The following is a 6,007-nucleotide window of genomic DNA, read 5'->3' as shown; positions in this document are numbered from 1 at the left end:
ATGAAAAGGCGGGTTACTCATCAATAAATTTATACACATTTTACACACACAAACTGTACACAAAATGACACGTTGGTTGAATTTACGTGCATGCAGTATTTTAAACATCGAAAAAAGACAGGTATTATGTTTGTTAACCATACTGAAATCATTGTGTGAAAAATCTTCACGAAAATCTGTAATTTGGTGACATAAATCAATCTTTAATTAAAACCTGGTCTGTTAATGGGTCGGATGTATAAAACCCGGTCTGTTAATTGGTCTGTTAAGAGTTATGAATGGCAATAAAAGTATAATTTTATTGCTATATGGGGTGTTATCGGATCAAATGGGTAGGCTCAAAAGGAGCAGGTAAAATATACGGAAACAACACATGAGAAATGAAACATAAAATATACGGAAACAACACATGAACCAGTGGCGGATCCAGGGGGGGGGGGGGTTCCGGGGGTTGGAACCCCACCTTTTTTTGCCGATCAATGCATTTGAATGGGAGCATATAGTTGGAACCCCCCTTTTACTCTGGGTTGGGAACCCCCCTTTTAAAATGGCTGGATCCGCCACTGTGAACAATGAACAATTTAAACAATGGAAATAGAAAATTGATAAAAACGGTTTCAAAAAGTGTAATATTAAAGTAATGTTAATTTAATCCAAGAATGGTCGCATATGTCATGTGGATTCTGTTTAATTGTCATGCATGACACCAACTTGTCATCTATATTGGTAACCAGTATATAAATCAGAGATAAACGTCGTAATGTAACTAAACATCAGTAAGTAAAATATATTGGGATGCTAAAATATAAAGAATAGAGAAAGAATAATGAGTAAGATAAGTAAAAGGTAAAGGGAAAAAACGTCACGGAAGAAACGTGACACAACAATTTAAAGAATACAGAAATAAACAACACCCCCAATCCGAACCCTCATGGTATACACGATAATCTGGATGGAGTAGCAGAATATAGAATAATAGATAAGGACAGTAGAGAGTGATGCATTGCTAAAAAAGAGAGAAAAAATAATAATTGTTTAAGAATACACACATGAAACACCCCTGGGTGTTGAAACAGTAACGGATTGCGATGTACTCATATTGGTGAAAAATGCTAGAAGTTTACATGCGGACAACTGCCGTTCTCACTTATGAAGAAAGGAACTAAACGGAATAAAATGTATTAAAACTTAAGATGACCAAACGTAGCTGCATTCGCTCCTTTCCATATACTTCTTGAGAATGACTAACATTGCCTATGTAAAATCTTAAAATCGTTTGTATGCACATTGAACGACAAATTAATGTGATGTATAAAATTTTCTGATGTCAGACACTCAAATCAATGAATGTGTTCGTAGATAGTAGATGTTTTTTGTGTTCTGTTAAATTGTTCTTTTTAAAATTGTCATACGATGATCATGATGATGACTGATGTACCCATATTTTGACTATTTTATTTATTGTGTCTGTTTATTTAACGCCATCAATGTAAATATAACGGAATTTTATGAGACTGTCATTAAAGTGAGAGGGTTAGCGCTATAGAACCAGGTTTAATCCACCATTTTCTACATTTGAAAATGCCTGTACCAAGTCAGGAATATGACAGTTCTTGTCCATTCGTTTTTGATACGTTTTGTTATTTGATTTTGCCATGTGGTTATGGACTTTCCGAATTGTTTTTCCTCTAAGTTCAGTATTTTTGTGATTTTACTTTTTTTTGTAAACAACATATGATTAAGTAATAGAAATAAAGAACCAATTGGAGGATGCTTACGAATTAGGGTTTTTCGTCCAGTGACAAATATCATGTGCATATGAGAATGAAAACACATTATATGCACTGGACAGATGTACAGTTTATATTTATTTTACCGGTACCCTGTGTTGTATTAGAAAGACACTTTCAGTCAGATTTGAGAACGTGCTACTTTGAACAGACACAAAAATTGAGGCTGATAATAAATTCATGCATATTCCAGCGGCCAATTTATATCACGCTATATTGAAGTGACACCCTTCAATAAAATGCAAAGAAAGTCAAAATAAAAATGCTCTTACTAGTAAATCACAACCGAAATGAATGACAGACGGACATTTTTTTACAAAACTCAATGAACAATTGCAATCAAGATATTTGAGGTTTTCGTTATAACGCAAATATAGGAAGAAAAATTAAAAAAAAAATGTGTGGCGCTAATTCGCTTCCGTAGGATACTGTTGCACCGTATTATCATTTTTTTTTATTACTTAGGAACATCTCATTCTTAACTTTTTCTATGGGAAAATATAAAGGTAGCAAAAATAACTGTGGCTAAATAACTCTTAACTGACACAATTTCAATTGTCCAACCCATTAACAGACTTTATTCCCATAATTTTCACTAAAACGTGGTAATATTCACGTTATATTACAATTATGAAATATTCACCAATGCAAATTTATTTTTTAGACCCAAAGTACTATTTTGTGACCTTTAAATGATATCTAAAATTGTTTGTTTCGACTTTTATTAAAAAATTCCTATGCGTATAAGCATAAATACTACATAAAGTTTGCGAGACGCCTTTTAATTTTACTGAAAACTGCGTAGACTATGAAATGTTTTTACAAGTGGAAAATGTTCTATGATAGATATCATTTTGTCAGACACTTTTCTTTTTTTTATTTGGTTCTTATAATATGCCAAAAATCTGTATAATTGATACAGTTTAACAATAAATTGTGCGTTTTACTCTTAACAGACGTATAACCAACCCGATTAACAGACCAATCTCCTATATAGCCGCATACTCAATATAGATTAACCGACCAATCTCTCGGTTAGCCGAGTGTCGGCCGTGATCTGTTAAAATGGCTCTTACTTGACAAGTAATTATAGTGGTTTTTTGTGCCATTGTTACTACAACTAACCAACAAATTTGCAGAAATGAAACTTTGAGTGAAAGAGAAATATATTTAGATAATTTTGAGCCAAGATTTACTTGTTCGTGTGCTGGCATTAAAAAATTAGGATTCATACGCTTCATAGTATACTTTTTTAAGATTTCCAGAAACCAAGAGGTTTTGTTTAGTAGTAGTTAGCTATTGAACGATCGTGATTTACTACTATAGACTTTAGACATTGGTTAAAATTTGAATGCGGAAAGGTGTATGTACTTGATTTCTGTGAAATTAAATTTCAGACAGAAAAAAAGAGGGACTATTTTGGAAGCTGTGACCATTAGGATAAATTTAAATCAAATCATATGATAGGAATAACATGTTGTTTTGACGCTTATTCAAACTTATGTCATTAACTTTGATTTTTTTGAATTTTTAATATTTCAGTATTTTAACAAGTTGCGTAATCCAATAATCAGACGTTAAAACATGAAACCAAATGATTGCGCAAAAAGTTCAAAAGAAGAAATAATACCAACAGGGAATATCGGTCTAATCAGCTGAAAGAAAAGTACGAAATTAGAAATTCGATTGAACTAAAGTACTCTTAAATTGAATATGATGTAAATACTGCCACAACTGTAAAATCGTCAGACTACTTCGCATGATGAATACATGTATCAAAGACAATCAAATCACTGAAGTACATGTCGAATTATTTTATGTAAATACTCAATTTATTGATATGCAGTAGAGTCCTATAGAAAGATTTTAATTTCCTTATTTGAACTGTTGCTTCTGATAAGATTCATAACTATGGATTCCTTCTGTATATTAAAGCCCTTTGTTACAACTTTTCGCAATCACTATTATCAGTTGATAAATCATTGTATGAACAGTCTGCTTTACATATAAATAGGCTAACATATTTAAAATTTTGAATTGTTGATTTGTTTTACCACTTTTGTAATAGCATTCCTTTCTTCTATTACAAAGCGTGTTCGTCCATGATAACGGTCTTTGATTTCAACTAAGTGTATTTATATCACCATCATTCAAGAAAAACTCACATTGGAATTAAAAAAATGTAGGACATTGATTAATTTGTCCATACTGTTTTATTTCATCATACATATACATGTACATTACCAATCAAATCAGCATGTGAAAACATATTTACTTTAGGCTTTTACGTTTTGGAATCAATTTTCTGTATTATGAATATTATGTGCATGTCAAAATGCTGCACGTTTATTTGAGTAGCATTTCCACTCTTACAAATGTACACATTTTTAGAATATTCTTGTTAAAGCATTAATTTTTCTGAATTTAAAAAAAAAATATGCCATAAATAGAAATTTATAGTACTTAACTGTTTAAAGTGTTTTTTCCCTTCTTCACCTTTTAACACTGAAAGGCCATGATTTTAAAAACTTACTCTTTTGAACTTGTACCCAAAGATAATTTCCTGAACTGTTAATCAAAAATAATTATTATAAAATCTGGCATTCTTTTCTGTAAAAATAAAATAAAAAGTTAAGAGTTACATTTTTTACCTAGTTTTGTCAGGAACTGAATTCCTCATCAGCATGCGAAGAACATAATAACTATTACACAAATGGCAACTGGTAATAGAAAATTGTCACATATGGGAAGTCATTTCCCATTTACAGATGAAACACCCGCTGATTTACAACATCTAGTTATGAAAATAGTCGTTTCAAGAACATCCCTGATGTCGTGCGTCATCAAAGATAAAAAAAAAATTGAGTCAGCAAGATCATACCGTCTTCCTGATATTGAATTTATTGGAAAACATATTGATATGAATTTTAAAGTATTAAAAGTACTTAAGAATTCTTTGTTCCTTGATAGATTACTTTATTTTTAATGCAACAAGTATTTAAGTTCTGTTTTAGTTAAACCGTACGAGGTATTGAAATCAAGCATGCATTCCACCTACGGAATAACTTTATTTAGTACAAAAATAAGAAGATGTCATATGATTGGGTATACAGTATCTATCTACCAGAGACCAAATGATGTGGATGTAAGCCACTAAAGGTCATATTACGTTAAACAGTGTTTGATTTTGAATAAGTAATAAATGATGTCATTTTTCTTGTAATTTCAGTGATTAAGACTGTCGAAGATAGAGGTGAAGTTGTTATTTTTGAAGATGCTTTCCATCAAAGACAATCTCTGTGTGTTTGTGTATGTTTGTATGTATTCATTACAAGCTAACAACAATTGTATGACTAATTTACACTCTTTTATAATTTTGAATCATTCATATTTCTATTTTACACTTAAAAAAATTAAAAAGCGCCAAATTTTTATTTGCTACTTCTGAATCATGAATGTATCAACGCAATAAAAACGAGTGCATCCCCTCGGATGAATATTCAATGTGAATATTGGTATCCTGTATCATTAAAAAGAATTTATGACGAGTAATGTTGTCGTTTTGATTAGAAAATAACCGAGTTAGTTAGATTGCATGAATTTATAGCATTTGTTTTATAGTTACAGCATCGATTTCCCCATTTATCTTTGTGCAGTTCTATACAAGATTAGTAGGGATAATTAAGACTCGCAACAGTTGTCAAAACTTTATCGTTAAATTGCAGGCTGATTTTCTGAATTCAGTATAATATAAGAGGAATTAAATTTCAAAAACGACAGCAAAGTTAATTGTTACTATTTCCGTTTAATTGTTTTCAGTATACATGTCGCGTTGCGGTACAATTATTCGATTGTATTGGATTAAAAATAAATGATATAACTATGACTAGGCTTGTAATCAAATATACCGAATGGATTTTTATATGAATAGCAGCAATAAAACTGTATCTTCCTTATTCTTTTTTTCCTATAATTTATTCGACGTTATTTCATATGTTTTTAATTGTTTGTTTAGATAAAAAAAAGATCGGATAACTCGACGGGTGCCACATGTCAAGCAAGATCTACTCACCCTTTCGCCTGTGATCACCCTTAGTTTTGATGGGGTTCGTGTTACTCAGTCTTTGGGTTTCTTTGTGTTCTATGTACCGTCTGTCAGTTGGTTTGGCTCTTTTGTGCCCTGGCTTTGTCAGTTTTTTTTTTCGACTTATGAGTTT

This window comes from Mytilus edulis, chromosome 8, assembly GCF_963676685.1.
Source record: "Mytilus edulis chromosome 8, xbMytEdul2.2, whole genome shotgun sequence".
Classification (NCBI taxonomy): domain Eukaryota; kingdom Metazoa; phylum Mollusca; class Bivalvia; order Mytilida; family Mytilidae; genus Mytilus; species Mytilus edulis.
This window is presented reverse-complemented; position numbering follows the sequence as displayed.